This window comes from Polypterus senegalus, chromosome 18 (genome assembly GCF_016835505.1).
Source record: "Polypterus senegalus isolate Bchr_013 chromosome 18, ASM1683550v1, whole genome shotgun sequence".
Lineage (NCBI taxonomy): Eukaryota > Metazoa > Chordata > Cladistia > Polypteriformes > Polypteridae > Polypterus > Polypterus senegalus.
In genome coordinates this window covers 85,232,948-85,254,278 of record NC_053171.1, presented here as the reverse complement: position 1 = coordinate 85,254,278, position 21,331 = coordinate 85,232,948, and positions in this window count along the sequence as shown.

Sequence of the window (21,331 nt, the reverse complement as noted above, 5' to 3'; positions counted from 1 at the left end):
TATCTATCTATCTATCTATCTATCTATCTATCTATCTATCTATCTATCTATCTATCTATCTATCTATCTATCTATCTAACAGCGCATTATCTATCCATCTATCTTATTTGGAATTTAGTCCCATAGTACAGAAGGCCATCCATGTCACTTGCATAGACTGGTGGTGCGCAAATAATGGCTTAACTGGGAGATGTAACATGTAGGCATCCTGAGCTTCCATTAAGCAATGCAAGGTGCTTGCAGCTGAGTTTGTAAGATGGTGCAGGAATTTCATAAATTATTAAAAAAAGATGCTAGTTAGACAAGTAGGAACTGAGTAAGTGAGGCTCATCACAGAAAAACTGACCTCACAAGTTTTATACTCTGCCTTCAGGAGCCAGTCATAAGCACAAACTCCTGCTTTACACTCAGCGACCAGTGACCAGTAAACCTTATTATAAGGAGCCTTAACAGGTGATAAACAGCAGGTTACAAATTTTGGAAACAAGATGCAGCACTGGGACATGAGACTGGTCATAAAACTGGAAAATAAAGCCGGCCAGATGAAGAAAACCAAATTCCAATACATTACCCAAAAATCAAAAGAATAAAATAAAAATATGCAAAACATCCAAATTCCTGAAATAGATTTTAACAATAACTAATGTACTTGGGAATTAGGAATTGGCCCGTTACATCACACCAATGACAAATTCTGGTCACATGGTGCCAACAATCTAAGCAACCCAATATTGCCACAGTTATAAGCATAATTCAGAAAATACCAGCATTCACAATATTCCCAAAATGGTAGTGCAAAAGGTAATTAAAATGATGATAAAAATGTGTCAGAACCTGAAGTGATAATGAAATTATAAAATATATGTGAAAATACACTTAGTATGTCATAAAAAACAAATCACAACACAATGTATCATATAACATTTATCTACCCTGTTTCCCCGAAAATAAAACAGGGTCTTATATAAATTTTTCCTTCAAAAGATGCGTTAGGGCTTATTTTTAGGGGAGGTCTTGTTTTTCCATGAGCAAAAATCTACATTTCTATTATAAAAAAAAAATCTTGGAATGCTTGGAAGGAGGTGATAACGTAATTTTTTCAGAGACACTTTAATGACCAACAAGGCAAGGCAGTGAGAAAAGGACAGCTGCTACACAGGCTTTTAAATGATCAACACGTCGTATGACAGCAGTAAGACAGCAGCTGATCTGACCGCATCTCCTTAGCATGTGTTCGGCTCCCCATCACAACGCGAGCTGCGGAGACACGAAGTGACTGGTGTGCAGCGTGCCCCGGAGGGTGGGCAAGTGAAGCAAGCCGCGGGCACAACACCCTAGTATTCCGGAACAGAAATCTACATTTTTTCAAATACAGTCATGGGATCATCTTCTGGAACATCATCATAACTCTCCAAACCCCGAATTCCATTATAAATTTCTGGCGACTCCATTTCCTTTAGAACAATTGGCTCCAATCTCTCATGTCCAGCAATAGAGCTTTCCTTAAATGAACACCTCTTCTCCATATAGCCTGCTCATAGTGCATTCAGATGTCCAACTTCTTCTCTTTGCAGAAAGCAGTAAGATTATTGCCCTGGGACTCCTCCACAATTCCATTCTTGTACTCGACAGAATAGCTCTTTCTTTTTGCACTCATCTTGTCGGAGAGTCAAAATACCGGTATTATTTCCTATTCATCTGTGTACATACGGTAGCGGTAGGCGTTTATCGCTCATCCAAAGTCGCCTGCACGGGATCGTAACTAGGGCTTATTTTGGGAGTAGGGCTTATATTACGAGCATCCTGAAAAATCATGCTGGGGCTTATTTTCGGGGTAGGTCTTATTTTCGTGGAAACACTGTATCATATAGTGCCTTTCCTATCTATCTGGAGGCGGGGCTTTCAGTAATTGGGTGGAACTGATGTCATGTGTCCAGGATCTTTTCCAGCTAAGGAAGCTAAGGAAACACAGGCGAAAGGTATGATCGACTATGTTACATTTAAATCTTTTCCTATCATAATTATCTGACCAGAGCCAATGTCACACACCCACGACATTCGCATGTTAAAATATACCGTATATATTTAGGGAGTAGAGTTTATGAGGAGATCCTGCCAGGATCCTCTTCAGTTTCAAATAATCCAGAATGTCCGTTTCATATCCAGCATGGTGTGGCAAAAAATCTGAATTATTGTAAACTGCTGTAATTTGGGGTGTTCATAAGAAATGTAACGATTTACTTCATGAGTCAGAAGTACATAATTAACGAGAATGGTTGCAACAAATATTTGATATATTAAAATGTGTGGTTCAGTTTAAATGTTTAAAGTCTAAATATTCTTGATTGTAATAGAAATTTGTCATTATTCACCTTCTGACAGTACTGGATCTCAAGTAAAAGATGAAAAATGAAAAAATATCCTCATGTTCATAATCATTGATATTAAAATAGTCTAAAATTTTACCCTACATGCTTATGTTTGAAATTTGTTATTTTTGCCTTTCTGGGAGTGGCTGTTAGAGGGCTAGGACCACCGGTTAAGAATGAAGCATCAACAATATTATCATATTCGTGATCAGTAACCTCGAAACAGCATAAAATGACACTCAATATGCCTATATTACTGATCCCCATTTTTACAAAGTTTTGCTAAAAGGAGGAACTTTGACCTCTCATATCCCATTAGGTGGTGAACCCCTGCGGTCGGTTGATGTGGCCCGCACAACTTCAAGTCCTTCTGATCATTTTTGCAGAAGACACCTATAAGTTTACTCTTTATTATAAAGATGTAATTTTGCGCACAAAACATGGTCCACAGATGGCCTATAAATGAGGATTTTGTTGGGTCTAGAAGGCCAAAAATATTGGGGAACCCCAAAACGCTGAACATCTTTCATAACTAGACAACAAGATGTATGAACGGTATATCATAAAAAAAAAAAAATAATAATTCAAAGTCATTCTTATGAACAACAAGTTTGCTGTAATAGATGCGGGGTGGTTTTCATTTCTGTGTTCTTTTGCTTTGAATGTCACAAGATCCACCATGGCACCCCTCATCTTCTCATGGCACTGGATATTTGCCATCTGAGGGAAGGCTGTACTACCTACGTTCATTGCAGGCACTTTATATTCTGACAGAGAAAGCACCAGAAAGTATTCAAGTGACACGGAGAGACAAAGGCCAAAGGGCCAGTGTGTGCGCATGAGGAGATGGGTGACTGTGTCCAGTCTGGGTGGTCCTGGTAAGTGGCAGCTTTTTTGCTTCTCTTTGCAGTGGGTATCCAAGTTTTACATGTTTGCTTTGCTACACAACATTTGTTTAAAGGAAGCCTGCACTTTAGCTTTGTCCTTTTATTACTGCTGCTGCTCTTATGTCTGATGAGTTTGTATGCTTTACATTGCCAATGATGCATTGCAATTTGAAAGCTACAGTAACTACACTGCACTTAGCTTGATGAGACCTGGCAGCCTAAGAGCTGCTCTGATGAGGTCTCAGGCCATTTTGTTTTCCTTTGCTCGACTTGTCATTAGCAGCATTTGCTGCTCTGCTTAAGTTCATTTTTGCTCTTCTGTATGAAACTCTGGGTGAAGAAGGACAGGCTCAGATTGGATTGTTTAAGGGGAATAAAAATCTGGAAAAAAGGGCCACTTTCTACAGTAATGCTGTGGAGAAATACAAAATGATTATTCAGTTTTACACTCATTCGGTTGTCTCTGATTTATTTCTGACAAAAGTGATTCAGTTTAAATGTGCAATCTTGGGTAATCTGCTAGCAGCCTGATATCACACAATGGAACTGAAGTCCATCTATCTATTCATTGTCTCAGCTCTCTTATTCCGTTTTAGGGATGCTGGGACCTTAATGGGACTGGGTAGAACATCATAAGGCCCCCTGGCATTCGCTCAGTCTGGCCTAATTAATTGTACTTATTGTCCTAACAAAGATGAAACAGTGGGTAGTGCTGCTGATCCACTGTCCTGGGGACAGTGGGGACAAATTGAGGACACTGGCTCAGCACGTTCTCCCCCAGTTTTTATCCTACTCCTCCCAAATCCCCAATGATGTGCCATTTGGGCTGATTTTCAATTCCTAGTTACATGAATGAGCAGGCTGTACGATGGACTGGCATCCAGTCCAAGATTTCTTTTTTTCAGCCTTACGCCCAGTGCTAACAAGATAGACTCCTGTCAATTGCATCTCTAAATTGGACTGAGTTTGAAAATGTTATTTAATTGTAGTAACAGAGAGATCTTAAGAGATATCAGATGAGGGCATCCAAAGTCCAAATGGAAAGCGGCCATGCAGATATTTTATCCCCTACCCCTGTACCTTCCTGTTCCTTTATAAGGTTCCTGTTATTGCAAAGCTGGAATGACCTCTGCACCAAATGCCAGTTCAGCACTGAGCACAATCACACACTCCTGCTCACTCATAATCTGCCTTCCTCATTAACATCACCTATATATCTTTAGGATCTGAGGGGAAAGATGGAGCATCTGGGGAAAACTTACAGGAACACAGACACAACATACAGTATAGACATTGGCCAGGCTAGGAACTGAATTCAAGTTCCCATACCTGTTTTCTTTCCATTTTTTGTTGACTGCTGCCAACCGGCTTGGCCCTTTTAATATACAGTATGTGGCAGCAAGTCAAAATAAATAGGCACATATTGGCACAAACAAGAACAAAAAGAACAATAAGTGGGCTGTACAGCCTCAGAAACAGGATAAGGTTACTCTGTAGAGCAGTCAGGTTAGATAGGATCTCCGTCCGGCCATCTGATTGTTTCCAAATACGATGCCATCTTCCAGTGACGTCTAGACCTATGAGTGGAAGGGGCAGAGTCGGTTGCACTTTCTTCTCAGAGCTGTGGGTGGAAAAAGAGATAATGTTGTCAGTGACAGCACCCCCTTGTGTCCTGGAGTGGTATTGCTTACCTCTAATGAGTCCGGAAGGTGACCCTCTGACATGCATGGGTGACACATTATAGGTTTGCGGGGTACTGAAGCCTGTCTCAACACAATTGGGTGCAACCCTCAATGAGACGCATTTCCATCGCAAGGCTCACTCCTTCACGCCAGGCCGATTAAGTTAGCAATCAATCTAAAACACATCTTTAAGGCGTATGAAGTAACATGGAGAACTTAGGGGAAAAAAAATCACACGGAAGGAAACAGGTATTACAATACAATACAGTTTATTTTTGTATAGCCCAAAATCACACAGGAAGTGCCGCAGTGGGCTTTAACAGGCCCTGCCTTTTGACAGCCCCCCAGCCTTGACTCTCTGAGAAGACAAGGAAAAACTCCCAATAAAAACCTTGTAGGGAAAAATGGAAGAAACTTCGGGAAAGGCAGTTCAAAGAGAGACCCCTTTCCAGGTAGGTTGGGCGTGCAGTGGGTGTCAAAAGTAGGGGGTCAATACAATACAATATACAGAACAGAACAATTCCTTAAGACAGCATAATAATAAAAAGTTTAGAAGTACGGTTTTAACAGTAGATGATATGACATAATTAGGTTTGGATATTTTTAGAGTCCTGGAGACCTCATCCATCTAGCTGCCTCCCCATTTGGCCATGCCACGGCTGAAACGTTGCTCCGATGAAAGGACCCCTCTTTCCTATGATTCCTGTGATCCTCCATCAGGGATGACTTTACCATAGGCAGGCAAACAACTTGGCAGGTGGGCCGTGGCACCAATGGCCACATTTGGGTACCGAGAAAAGAAACAGAATAGGTGAGGGTTAGTATTCAAATATAATTATCATGTTATTGAATGTTCATGTATTGAACCCAGCTCCTTTGAGTTGTGAGGCAGCATTCCTAACCAGTGTGCCATCCCAATACAAACACAGCACAGCAAAATAATAATCTGAAAAATAAGACGAATTTGAAGTCTACAAGTGAACATATAATCTCACTCAAAAACTCTTGACCTTAGCTTCTCCCTTACATTTTATACAAAATTTTTTTTAAGTGTTTAAAATTTACTGCCAGATAATTGCACAATCAATCCAACGGCTATTTCCTGGCTTACTGCTCACACTTTAGAGACATAATAAAAGGAGAGACAGCGGTGCATAGCTTTAAGCTCTCCTGCTTTACTGCTTTTAGAATCGCTCATCACGTACGGTGATTTCAGCTATGCTCGGTCTTTCCCTGAGGACGCCTCTCTCTCCAAGAAGGTTTAGTCCGCCTGCAGAAGGATTAAGAAGACAAAAAAAAAAGCAAAAAAGCCAGCGGCCTTGACCATGCTGATGAAATCCGAAAAACGCTTCCCGCATTGAACTGTCTAGAGTGTGTGGGAGCCGTCCACACATCAGCATGGCATTTGCATTGACAGCAGTGCAAGTTGGAGTTCAGTTGGCTACACAAAGGCTGAATGCATCACAAGACTATGCTAGCCATTACACGTTAAAACGTCATTTCAAGGCTTGGAGAAGACCCCACTTTATTTGTTTTCAGTTTGGAGTTAGCGTTCACATGTTACTTTATAAAACACCTTTCATTTTGTGCAGCATCCACAACCTACAGAGGTGCAATAGAGATTTGTTACATAAGCAGAGCATGAAATTTCATACAAGAAGGCTACACAGTGAGTGAGGCAGTAGTGGGATATGAAGCTGCTAGTCCAAAGGCGGCATTGTAAGCTTCCTATTTATAAGGGGAAGCAACTTGTAAGAGCCATTTTCCTAGTTCTATAAAATGTATGAATATTTATTAAATGATAATGCATAAAATATGGGAGGTTCCTATAACCCCCGTGAATAGAATTGAGTTGGTATTTTCCTGTCATTTTTTAACAGTTTTGAGTAAACGATGTTCCCCAGTTAGTGTCTAGCCTCGCCTTGTGTAAGGTACAGAGGCATACGGTTTTTAACTCTGTTCTTTTTCGTGCTCGCCTTTGTGCTTGCGCACGTGACCGCGCCTGGGCGCATGTCTATGTGCCAACGGCCTACGGGCCTTTTGAGTGTGAAGTAACTTGTAAAATAAAAGATTTAAGTGTTGAACTGTATGTTTAAGGCATACAGGAGAAGGAATTGAGAACCTTTAAGTATAGAAATAACCAAAACTTCTTAAGAAAAGCTGTTTATAGAAGATACATTTTTTCCTTTTTTTTTTGCCTTTATTCTATGTGTGTAACTATTTTTCTTTTTGTTCTTGTGTGGATTATTTGCTTTTAACTTTCACTAAATATTTTAAAACAAATCTTTGGACTGTGAGATTTCTTTGACACGCGTCTTACCCGTGCCTGATTTCGCCTTATACATCGGCGGCTACACAACTAATTATTTGAAATTGTGTAGTTTCTCTTTTTTATCTTGCATGGCCATAGACTAATCTCTCTCTACCTGAACACTCAGGACATCCTACCACCTGACTTATTTCTCTATCAGTCCATCTGCGTCTCCCCTCTCCGCATTTCTGAGCATGAAGTCCTATTTGCTCTTTCTGAGACAGAAATGTCCTAAAGCCCCTGGTCCGGATGGCATTTCTCCCTTCACAGTAATGCACTCTGTTATTAGTTCGAAATTTCCACTCAGCCTTTGGCTCAATGCAAAGTCCCTGCCTGTTTCAAACAATCCATAATCATCATTGTGCCTAAGAAGCAAAATAGTTTCAGCCTAAATGATTACAGGCCAGGGGCGCTGGTCTCTGAAATAATGAAGTCATTTGAACATCTGACTCTTCAGCATCTTAAATCTTTCACAGATTCTCCCCTTGACCCACCACAGTTTCCTTACCGTGCCAACGGGTCAGTTGCGGATGTAGTAAACATTCCACTTCATCTTGCAGCATTACTTGTGCCAGGATATTATATGTGGATTGCAGTCATACCAGGGCTTCTTCACAGCAAACGTCTCAGTATGAATGTAGACTAGGCCACATATCCCTGGATCTCGGACTTTCAAAGTAACAGACCTCAGACCGCGACAATGGGACATTATCAGTCTGAGTCCCTGACCCTGTTCTGTCTCCTCTCCTCTTTGTTCACCAATGAATGCGCCTCCAATGACCCTTCTGTAAACCGCTGAAGACGCCACCCTGACTAACCTGATCACAGATGAGGACCGGGTACCATAACAGAGGGAGTTGGAACAGCTGGCCAGTTAGTGCACCATCAACAATCTTAATTTGAAATTCTTAAAAACAGTGGAAAAGCTTGTAGAATTTAGGAGACACTGCCCACCTCTTATACCCCTTAGTTAAAAATGGTGTCACTGTCAATAGGGTAGAATCATTTTAATTTCTTGGCACAGCTATCACTCGCAATCTGACATGTGATAAACTCCTAAGGGGTCTAATCAAAACAGCTCAACAGTGGATGTTTGTTCTCCGTCACCTTAAAAAGTTGAACCTGTCCCAGTCAGCACTAGTACACATTAATAGAGCCATCATTGGACGCATCCTCACCTTCTCCGTTACAGTCTGGTATGATGATGCATCTCACTCCAAACATAAACTGCAGCGTGCTATTCGGGCAACATAAAAGATTGTATGACTGAAAGTGGACTCTGTTGGTCAGGAAAAGAGATGGAAATATAAGCAAAGACTGCACTCACCCGAGCAGCCATCTCTTTCATTTATTACCATTGAGGAAACGTTTCCGCTCAATAAAGGCTAAACCTAAACCTTTCCCCCTGCAGTCACTCTGGTTTAACATGTCGTGGCGAAAAATTCATCATCAGAAGGCTTTTTACCTAAAAATAAAGGCTATTAGGACTCGAGATAGACAGACAGAGTTTTAAGGCTTTATTGCAATACATCAACCACACAGACTCAACCCAATTCGGCCGAATGAGATTGAGCCCCGATCATTACAGCCATTGAAGTTTTTATAACAATTTCTTATCATTTTGGCTCATTCAATTAGCTCATTCTGCACCTGGTTTACTGTCCATTATTCCTCTTGGTGTCTGTTTGGCTTATTTTGATTGGTCTAAGACTGGGTGGTTGGTTTCCTCCCAGCCTTCTTACTCCTGTCTGGCCAGACCTTGAGTTTCCATGGGAACCCTTATCATCTCCTTACTTTTCCTATCACTGGCCCCCTTATGGAATTTGTAATCTTTCTATGCTGTTCCATTTTCTCTAACTGGCCAAGGCTCCAATTCCATATATGGGTTTTGCTCTCATTGTTTCCTCTCTTAAGCCTTCCAAACTTTTTACAATAGTGACCTGAAGCTTAAGCTTTAATTAAAAAGAAGTAGTTTGCATGTTCTCCCCGTGTCTGTGTGGGTTTCCTCCGGGCGCTCCGGTTTCCTCCCACAATCCAAAGACATGCAGGTTAGGTGGATTGGCGATTCTAAATTGGCCCTAGTGTGTGCTTGGTGTGTGCTTGGTGTGTTTGTGTGTGTCCTGCGGTGGGTTGGCACCCTGCCCAGGATTGGTTCCTGCCTTGTGCCCTGTGTTGGCTGGGATTGGCTCCAGCGGACCCCCGTGACCCTGTATTCGGATTCAGCGGGTTAGAAAATGGATGGATGGATAAAAAGAAGTATAGTATGTGCTTTCATTTGATCATTGCTTGGCATGCTTGATTTGTCTTAATTTCTACACTAAAGTTAATTGCTAATATATTCTTATAATATTTTTGCTAATGCCTGTATTTACTAAGATTTTCTCTTCATGTATTAGGTCAGCGTGACCCTGCTTATAGCACAAGCTTTTCTGCTGATTCAGCAACCCAGCTGCTTTTAGAGGCCTCTTCTCTATGTTATCTCTTCCTAGCCTTGAATCACAGGTGTTCTCAAACTCTTATCCTGTCCAAAACTGGTCTCGGTGTATCAATTAGCTGTTCTTTTCTTTACTTTGGAAATTTTAATGTAAGCCTATAAAATAATGCAATATAACTGATTTTTAGTTAAATATTTGCTAGACCTATCGTATTTGCTTCAATATTCTAATTTATGCTTAATCTAATGTTTTAGAAGCTTTTAATTACTTTTAATGGCTCTATATGCTAATTTACTATTCTCTTATGCTAATAAAAAATTTTCCTTCTACAAACACAGTCGCCGATGCATACCTGTCTCTTCCTGATTTCTAAAATCCTGCAACCAATCAGCAGCTTGATATGTTCAGAGGACATCTAGAGTTGCGCGTACTAAAATTGTCTCATGTACAACTTAATCTTGAATTCTGTGAGGTTCTGGTCTTATGCCTCTCATTTAGTACTTTACCTTCTTGACTCCCCATATGACATGCTCAGTTGATCTCACTTCCATGAATAACCATCTTAAGGCCATGGAAAGTCACAGGCTTGAAACTACTGGGACTGAGAGTTCCTTTCTCCATGTCTTCCCACAGCCTATGTTGACTGCTGATGTTATTATAAGCTGATGTTAATATAAGCATTAATCAGCACACTTGCTCTTGTGTTGTGGTGGATTGTGTTGTGTGGACCATACATACAGCAAGCTTGATTGCGGAGTTTATGCATGAAACATCTAAAAATGATGGTAAAGCTACTTAATGTGGACATCTTTAAACAATTTTATACTAAAAGGCAGATTCCCTTGTTCCCGTTGTAGAGCAGCACACTCACTCACTTCAGCACTCTCTGTCACCAAGGCTACAAAGACCCCTTTTTGGTGTTCAAATCGATAACAATACCACTCACAGTGCTGACTTTGTCTGAAGTGCCTTTCAGCTGCACTCCTTTTTAGAAATACTGTATTTATCAGTATTTTCCCCCCAGTGTATTATTATATCAAAAAAATCTTTCTGAATAAGCCTTTAAAGCCACCAAAGCAAAGAAGAAAAAGAGGAGATGGTGGCATTTGGGTTAATCACTCATACCAACTTTTAGTGTCATTTGTACAACTCCAGATAACGGGGCACTAAAAGCTACTGGACTGCTTGAACATCTGCCAAGGTTGAAGTGTAATTCACATTTCTGTTACCTTTCAAATATATTTGAGTTCCATTCTAAGGCTTATTAGTAAGAATACAACACTAAAGCCATCATGATAATTTTTTGAATAACACCCCTTAACTTGGACATTAAATTGGTCATTAAAACTGCCTCACGCTGTAATGGTCCAGTCCATTAAGAATCAGACTGACTTAACAGCTACCCTTTTTAATCAAAGCTTTCTTTTTGTTAGGTTACCACCACCTCCTCCAGTACGAATCTAACAACCCATTCCAACAATCAATAATCTAATATATAAAGCAGAGTCGATGTATGTATGTGTGTATGTATGTTTGTTTGTTTGTCCGCCATACAAATCTGCACCGGGCGTCCGATCTGCACCAAACTAGGGATGGGGCTCCTTTTAGACCAGGAGAAGGTCATGGGGTATGTTTGGTTCGGAAAAATGTTCATTATGAACCGCAGGGCACTTTTTCACCGACACAACGTTCAGCACACGTCCCCGTACTTAAGATGGCCGCACGTTGCAACAGAATCTAGCATCTAGCGGCAGCTTTGGTCTCTGTGCGTCGCTCTATACCCATGTTTCTTTAAAATACCAACAGATGGCGGAAGTGTCTAAGTATGAGAAGGCCGACTGCTTTGATCAGGTGAAGAGGAACTGCCGTATTGATGTAAAACGTGAACGACCCAGAGCGCGTGACCGGCTCACACACCCGCGTTTCCGCACGTCACACTCACTTGCGCACTGATACTGCTGTATTTCATTCGCCAATGTCCGTTATATTCAAGCACATTTGAACAGAGACTCGCCTGAAAAAGACACCATCTTTCACCCACCATTTTCCCCAAACGCAGCACCGGTTGTATGTCACTTTTCTCTGTAGTTACCATCACGACTGACAGTATGATTTCAGTGTTGCTCTTTCTGACTGACTGCTGCTATTTGTTCGCTTTACGACGTATTGTAAATAACGTAAATTCATCTCACTGTGGTGCTTATTCCGTACGTAATACGGAACACATTATAATTGTCCTGCATTTCGCTAATATACCCATGCCACAGAAAAAAATACGTAGAATTGGAAGGTCCACTTCAGATGCCACAACAAAGTCTATTTCAAGAATCCAAAGTGCAGGAACTTACAATTAAATGTCAATCAGAAAAATGTTTGTTCTATTTCTATGTTCTGTTTCTTTCATTTCAGAAATTCACCGGTTATAGATTCCTGGGCAACACCGGGTACTCCTGCTAGTAAGTCATAATGGCTAATTTACTGTATGTAAATAAAACACTCACTAAGGACCACTATACTAACACTAGGTATCGTCTCCTTTTGCTCCCACAATAGCCACAGTTCTTTGTGGCATGGATTCCCCAAGAAGTTGGAAACATTCCTTTGAGATTTCTTGTCCATGTTGACATGAGTTTATCACAGTTTCTACAGATTTGTCAGCTGCACATTCATGTTGCAAATCTCCCATTCTTCCACATCCCAAAGGTGTGCTACTGGATGCAGATCTGATGACTGGGAAGGCCAGTGAACAACAATGAATTCATTCTCATGTTCATGAGACCAGTTTTAGATGAGATTTGCTTTGTGGCATGGCGTATTATTATGCTGGAAGTAGCCATTAGAAGATAAGTAAATTGTGGCCATGAATGACGCACATGGTCAGCAACAATATTGAAATAGGCTGTGACATTCAAGCCATTATCGATTGGTATTAACGGGGCTAAAGTGTGCACAGAAAATATTCCCTACACCGATTTGCCATCTCCACCAGCCTGGACTAATGACACAAGGCAGATTGGTTGCATGGAATTCATGCTGTTGGTCCCAGATTCTGACCCTACCATTTGTGTGCCTCAGCTGAAATTAATTCATCAGACCAGTCTTCATCTGTCCAGTGTTAGAGAGCCTGTGCAGCCATAGCCTCAGCTTTCTGTTCTTGGCAGACAAGAGTCGAACCTGACATGATCTTCAGCTTTTTATACCGGTTATAGCAGATGGAAACACACCAGGGAGTTGTTCTGAACCTATTAAACAACCTTCAGATAAGAAACTGAAATATTCCTACCATGAGTAGTCTTCACCCTACATTGGATCAGCGGTGGCATGTGGATGAGTCCCCATCGATGACAACATCCTTCCAGCTCAGATGATTGTCTGATGCCGAATCTCTTCTGTATTTCGTTAGATGACACACCCTGCTTTTACATACTGTACATAAAAAAACACAATACTAACCCAAACCAACTTCCGTCCTCACCATGCTTCTGCTTCTGGCAACAAATCTATGTCATCTCAGACCCAACTTAAGGTACAGAGGGAATTGAATAAGTGCAATCATTTAGTCTCTCAATATAAGTCCATTGTAAGACTAAAAATTTTTAAATAATTTAACTAAAATAAAATACATCTGAATTCTGTGAATTTCAGCAGGTTTCACTCCCTCCACCCAAAGAAATTTCACTATGGTGCTTTGTTCAACACTGGTGCAAATGTTCATTCGACTTTGGCTTCAACTTGACTAATATCAGAGCTACGCACTGTACATCTTCAAACTACCCATAAGCTACCAGGAACGTGTTGTATTGTGTCATCTTGTATTTGTTGCAGTTCCATATATGGTAATTTTCAAATTGCTTTTACTTTTTGATTCATCCTTGTACAATATATATGTTTTCATTCATTCATTATTTGACTATTTTACCATACACCATGTATAAGGTCTTACTCGATGTAGAACTCTAGTTTCTTTTTCCACTGCCAGAAAAAAGTAAGTTCTACTCGGTAACAACTGATGTCACGTCCACCACAACTAAACTCCTCCTCTTCGTATCTGGGAGAAATCTGATCATCCAATAAAGTAGCTGTTAGACGACCCACAACAGTCAAGAGGATCACTGCTCTTTGTAAAGACAACTGTATAACACAGGCAATGTCTATATCCTCCCCAAATTCCACCATTAAATGGGGATGCTAACTCCATTTGTAACTTTTACTCATTTGTTGTTTTTTTTTTGTTGGAAGAGGGAGTCTGTAAGGGACCGGCATCGTCACGCATTGTACAAGCATGTAGCGTGCTGCCTAATGTGGCACACAATCATGGCTTGCCCGTATCTGAAGAGATGAGGTATGATGAACCTGATCCACCAAATGATCAGCCAAATTGGTCAACTTCATTTGAATGTAATTAGCAGAATGTAAAAACAGGTATTCAGATGCAACATTTATTTTTTGATCAATTAATTTAATTTGTGGTCAAGATCACATAGTACAATACTTCTATTCCTTAGTTCATTGGCCACATCTCTTACAGCATCCACTATTGCATTTTGTGAGTCCAGAACAGCCTTCATCAGCACACAGCCAGGTGGTCTCCCAGTGGTTTCCAAGGTACAGGTGTGTGCACAGCCAGTACCCAAAGATTTACTCGGCACAGCTGCAGCTGGAGTCGCATCCTTGTTATGGGGGTCAGGTTTTGTAATGATGTCTGAAACAGAATAAAGAGATGGTGGGCTGCAACTCGCCTTTATACGTCAACATACATATCTGACCATTTTTTTTATTTCGGGCACTGTGCGGCTTTCTGAACTTTCAAGTGTCTCCGCCACTCTGTAACTTCCTTCTGTTGGTTATACCACTGCTTAAGCCAACAAATGGTACGCTTTACCTTGCCTCCACTTCACATTCGCTGAAATTTGTTTTTTTTTTTTCACATACTTTTTCATGTGTTTTTAACAAAACACTGAACGGAAGGGTTATTTATATCGATTTGCATATTTAAATATGAGAAATTCTAGGAGGAGTTGGGGCGGGGCTGTAGACACGTGCATGAGCCTTAAATTTCACGTTCATTTGGATTTATAAAGAGGAAGTGCGTGGAACTTGGCATACGCACAGTTTTATTCATTCAATTAGTAGAATGTGCTCTGGGGACTGAGGAAGTATCAGTGGTCAAACATATTTTTTAAAGATCTTGAGGTTGCTTCCAATTACAGTTGTTAGAACTCGGTTTCCTCCTCTTAGATTACCGATTTCAGAAGGATGACTTGAAGCAGAAAATCACCTACTGTTGGCTTCGTGTTTCGAGAGTAAATTATGTCATCTGCTGTTTAACCCCATCTTATATATCGGAATGTCTGACACTTTATATTCCAAATCGTAACCTCAGATCCTCAAGTAAGTATCTCCTTAGAATTCCAAGAACAAAACTTAAAAGTGGTGAGGTGGCCTTCTGCTGTTATGCACCTAAAATCTGGAATAGCCTGCTAATAGGAATTCGCCGGGCTGATACGGTGGAGCACTTTAAAAAACTGCTAAAAAAACAATACTTTAACATGGCCTTCTCATAACTTCACTGTAATTTAAATCCTGATACTCTATATCTCCAACTCATTATAATAACTATTCATGGTGGCTCTAAAATCTGTACTAACATCTACTCTCTCTTCTGTTTCCTTTTCCGGTATCCTTTTTGGTGGTGGGAGGCCACCACCATCTACTCAAAGCACCGTGATGTTCCAACAATGATGGATAGATTAAAAGCCATAAGTCTGTATGACCATCAACATCAAGTGACTCCGCGAGAACCCTAACTACAAAGAGGACTATTTCATTTATGTTAGGTAGAATGCCCAGAGGGGACTGGGGGGTCCCGTGGCCTGGAAGCCCTGCAGATTTTTTTTTTTTTCTCCAGCCGTCTGGAGTTTTTTTTCTGTTTTTTCTGTCAACCCCTGGCCATCGGACCTTACTCCTTTTCAATGTTAACTAATGTTGTCTTATTTTAATTTCTTATTTTGTCTTTTATTTTTCTTTTCTTCAGTATGTAAAGCACTTTGAGCTACTTTTTGTATGAAAATGTGCTATATAAATAAATGTTGTTGTTGTTTATCACTTTAACCCGTGTCTGCATGGGTTTCCTCCGGGTGATCCGGTTTCTTCCCACAGTCCAAAGACATGCACTGGCAATTCTAAATTGTACACCCTATGGTTGGCTGGCGGCCCTGTCCGGGGTTTGTTTCCTGCCTTGCGCCCTGTGTTGGCTGGCTCCAGCAGACCCCCATGATCTTGTGTTGGGATATAGCGGGTTAGAAAATGACTGACTGACTGAGCAACAAGATGGAATGACACATGCACTGAGATGAAACACAAACTGAATCATTTTTACATTTACATAAGGAGGCAGTCATGGCACACTTCCATGACAGAGAGTCATCTAGACTGACATACCCAGTGGCTCAGTCCAACCAGTCTGTGACTCGCCCTGACAAAAAACAAACAAAGTTGTAGGGCAGGCTCTGTGTATATGAGAGCTGCTGACAAGCAATGAAGTACAAAGCAGTGACAAGGACTAAAGAACGCAGGTGTTTAAGACCTCGCAAATAGAAGAGATGTCTCATGTTTTATGTACCACGACAGAATGAACTCTGCTGTCCTGCAAAGCACTTGCACGGCACTGCCTCTGTCAGGTAGCATGTTACTGGCTGACAGTAAAAGGGACAAGCTGGCAGAATTTTGTAAGGGTGAAAATGTACTGGAAAGTCGTTACAGAGTTGTATAATTGGTCATGCTCCATGATTGCTTGTCGTGTAATCTGACATACTCAGGCAATGAGATCTGCGACAGCAGTCGACTTTGACTCTTCCTCTGAGTAGTCTTGTAATGTTACGACCAATAGGGTGCAGTGGAGAGCAGGGGGGAGTGGCTTGTTTCAGGACTTAAACTAACTTGAAAGTGGCTTAGCTATGGCAGTAACGCCCCAGCAATGCTCCCTATGGAGGGATCTAGGCTTGACATTACCTCTGTGGAGTTCTTTTCAGAATCTTTCTGCATTTTTATAGCTTGTTTATGTAAGCTACTGTTTTTCACTAGGAGGCGCTAGCTCCCTGGAAATACATTTGTTTTGCAATTGTGGTGTCTTAAGTAACCTGAACCTAAATAGATATATTATAAAGAGGCGATATCCCTCCCTTAGTGATACGGCGGTAAGAAATCACATAAGAGAAAATAACTTAAGCTTTCTTTAATGACGATTTATGTGGCATAAGAAACGAGGAAGCCATAACAAGACTTTCCACCGAAGTGGGAGCTCGATGTACACAGTCTGTCGTTTTTGTCACTGCGCTGGAAGGATTTTCAGGATTGGATGATGTGATCTCCCATCCGTCCGTCGGCTTCAAAGGTGTGCCAGACAATGTTCCAAAGTTTTATACCTCTTCTCCATGTGCAGGCCCTCACTTAGGTAAATCATGCCATTCCAAACAAGGAAAAGAGAGAATACAATTTCATGCTGACTCTAACACACAGAAATAGTGCATGTTGCCCATCTGCAGTTGTCCTTAACTTGTCTTGTCTTAAGATGCTTGCCTAGCAATTCTAAATGTTGGGCCCCTGTACTAAATCTGGCTTTGTGTTAGCTGTACATGTGGGAAGAAAAGAAAAGCAGATTTTAAATATTTGCACAGAGCACAGTGACATACAGTGCATCTGGAAAGTATTCACAGCGCATCACTTTTTCCACATTTGTTATGTTACAGCCTTATTCCAAAATGGATTAAATTCATTTTTTTCCTCAGAATTCTACACACAACACCCCATAATGACAACGTGAAAAAAGTTTACTTGAGATTTTTGCAAATTTATTAAAAATAAAAAAATTGAGAAAGCACATGTACATAAGTATTCACAGCCTTTGCCATGAAGCTCACAATTGAGCTCAGGTGCATCCTGTTTCTCCTTGAGATGTTTAATTGGAGTCCACTTGTGGTAAATTCAGTTGATTGGACATGATCTGGAAAGGCACACACCTGTCTATAGAAGGTCCCACAGTTGACAGTTCATGTCAGAGCACAAATAAAGCATGAAGTCAAAGGAATTGTCTGTAGACCTCCGAGACAGGATTGTCTCAAGGCACAAATCTGAGGAAGGTTACAGAAACATTTCTGCTGCTTTGAAGGTCCCAATGAGCACAGTGGCCTCCATCATCCGTAAGTGGAAGAAGTTCGAAACCACCAGGACTCTTCCTACAGCTGGCTGGCCATTTAAACTGAGCGATCGGGGGAGAAGAGATGGTCACTCTGTCAGTGCTCCAGAGGTCCTCTGTGGAGAGAGGAGAACCTTCCAGAAGGACAACCATCTCTGCAGCAATCCACCAATCAGGCCTGTATGGTAGAGTGGCCAGACGGTAGCCACTCCTTAGTAAAAGGCACATGGCAGCCCGCCTGGAGTTTATAAAAGGCACCTGAAGGACTCTCAGACCATGAGAAACAAAATTCTCTGGTCTGATGAGGTTTGGAGGAAACCAAGCACCGCTCATCACCAGGCCAATACCATCCCTACAGTGAAGCATGGCGGTGGCAGCATCATGCTGTGGGGATGTTTTTCAGGAGACTAGTCAGGATAAAGGGAAAGATGACTGCAGCAATGTACAGAGACATCCTGGATGAAAACCTGCTCCAGAACGCTCTTGACCTCAGACTGGGGCGACGGTTCATCTTTCAGCAGGACAACGACCCTAAGCACACAGCCAAGATATCAAAGGAGTGGCTTCAGGACAACTCTGTGAATGTCCTTGAGTGGCCCAGACAGAGCCCAGACTTGAATCTGATTGAACATCTCTGGAGAGATCTTAAAATGGCTGTGCACCGACGCTTCTCATCCAACCTGATGGAGCTTGAGAGGTGCTGCAAAGAGGAATGGGCGAAACTGGCCAAGGATAGGTGTGCCAAGCTTGTGGCATCATATTCAAAAAGACTTGAGGCTGGAATTGCTGCCAAAGGTGCATCGACAAAGTATTGAGCAAAGGCTGTGAATAAATTTGCAAAAACCTCAAGTAAATTTTTTTCATGTTGTCATTATGGGGTGTTGTGTGTAGAATTCTGAGGAAAAAAATGAATTTAATCCATTTTGGAATAAGGCTGTAACATAACAAAATGTGAAAAAAGTGATGCGCTGTGAATACTTTCCGGATGCACTGTATTTAACTTGTATTCAGATTACAGCTACAGTCCACAACTGGTTCCGTGCTTTCCACATCACCTTACAACATGGCATTCGATGACCTCATTTGCGATAACGCAATTACTGAAACACCACTGAGGCACCTCCCAGATACAGATTAACTGGGAGAAGCCCCTGCAGGTTGACTGTCCTATGCAATGCTATCTCATTCTTTGGGTCACTTTGTGTATTGTGTATTTTTTTTGGCTCAGTTTCCTCCACTTTACGGCATCCATCATTGGCTCAAATCACTGGAGGATTTCCTTCCCACGGGAGGCCCGAGCACTCCCATTTAGTGCTGTTGTTTATTTTTGGTGTTTAAAGTGACAGTTGGTTCGAGGTACACCTGAGCTTGTGCTTTTGATTTTCGGTGAGCGACATACAAAGTCGCTGCCATGGCAACACATCCATTGCAGGCGCTGCTTGCATTCCAAGCATTTCTTTCAAGCATTGTACTCGGCGGAGAGCGAGAGAGAGAGAGAGAGAGAGAGAGAGAGAGAGCAAGAGAGAGAGAGAGCAAGAGAGAGAGAGAGAGAGAGAGAGAGAGAGAGAGAGAGACAGCGCAAGCTCAGGGGCAGTTCAGCAACTTTTCTAATATCTTGTGGGATTATAAAATTAAGAGAGCGATGCTATCTTTGGACACAGTCACTCGGCCAAGCAGATCGCTGCGGGCCTGTTTCATTTTATTGACTTGTTTGACTAAACTGCAAAAAAAAAAGCACTGGGCTTTGGACCTGCTGCAGCCCAAGAAAGCAATTTCTGTTGCAGACTTTAATTGGTTGAGTGTGCAGCACTTGGAGTTGGGATGCAACATTCAAATGAATTAAATGAGTCTGCGCTATAAATAGACCTTTTCTGCAGTCCTGTCTTTACTTACTGTGGACACTAGGTGGCAGTCTTGTCCAAGAGAATACAGCAGGCAGACAATTGAAATAAAAAAGGGAAACAGTCAGAAATAAAAATTATGAATGGTTGAAATAGATTCTATTTTTTGCAAAGAGACAGGAAAATTCAAGTTAGGGTGGGAAAAAGTAGCCCAACCAAGCAAAGAAATAACAAAAAGAACAATAAAATAAAAGACAAATTGGATCAGAGGTGAACCACCTGCTCCAGTATAGCCCACAGGGACAAAAACCCATTGATTCTACACAAAGATGTGAAACACATGCAAACCACTATAAACAACTAACAGATATCTGTTCATATTTTAAGGCTGTCAGATTCTTAAGTCAGCGGCACAAAATGACAACAAGATTCTGAATGTCGTCGTCTGTGGGGGTGTCAGACTGTGTTGTCGGACTACTACAGGAACCACAGGGGGTGACTGATTCCCTAGTGACTTTTCCCCTCATACTGTGCTCACCTCGTATTGGCGGCCACTCCAAATGACTTTCTGCAGTGTGCCTAGCAGCCGGCCACACAGGTTGTAATGGTTGCTACATATTTTATGCGCTTTTATCTGTTTCTGCCGCTTGCTCCCTTTGGAATAGATGTCCGAGTATATTTCTTTGAGGGGAGCAGGGGGCCAAACCATGCCTGTGAATCCTTGCCTAAACGCTCTGGTGTATGTGGGAAGAAGGAGAACCGACGTCAAAAGGGAAGGAGGCACGCATTTTAAAAGAAGGATTGCTTGAGAAGGTGCTGGGAAGGTGGATTAGCAAAGAAGCGATCTGTAAAGCAAATAATGCTCCGTAACTAGAATGGTTCAGGCGCACGGAAAAAAGAGAGTGCTGGCTAACCAGGAAAGGTCATCGGAGCACAACAACAACATTTATTTATATGGCACATTTTCATACAAAAAGTAGCTCAAAATGCTTTACATAATAAAGAATAGAAGAATAAAAGACACAATAAGAAAACAAAATAAGTCAACATTAATTAACATAGAATAAGAGTAAGGTCCGATGGCCAGGGAGGACAGAAAAAACATAAAAAAACTCTGTAAACTCTAAAATCTGTAGGGATTCCAGACCATGAGACCTCCTGACCAGTCCCCTCTGGGCATTCTACCTAACATAAATGAAACAGCCCTCTTTGGATTTAGGGTTCTCATGGAAGGACTTGAGGATGATGGTCACGTAGACTTCTGCCTTTTAATCCATCCATCATTGTTGAAGCATCACGAAGCTTTGAGTAGGTGGAGGTGGCACAGGCCTCCACCACAAAGAAACCAGAAAAAGAAACAGAAGAGAGAGTAGGGGTCAGTACGGATTTTAGAGCTGCTTACCTTAAATTTGTGACTTTAACGCCAATACACCCTGGTGAGGCGGACTTCAGCATTCGATAAAAGAGTTGTCGCCAAGCCGGTGAGATGGCTTCTTTTATATCTAACAAGTCAGTGGGATAGTTTGGCTAGTACATTGGATTTATCTGTGGACTTCCCAGGCCGGTTGGAACAAAGCTAAGATAAAGTCAATATAAAAGGGACTGGGGAACG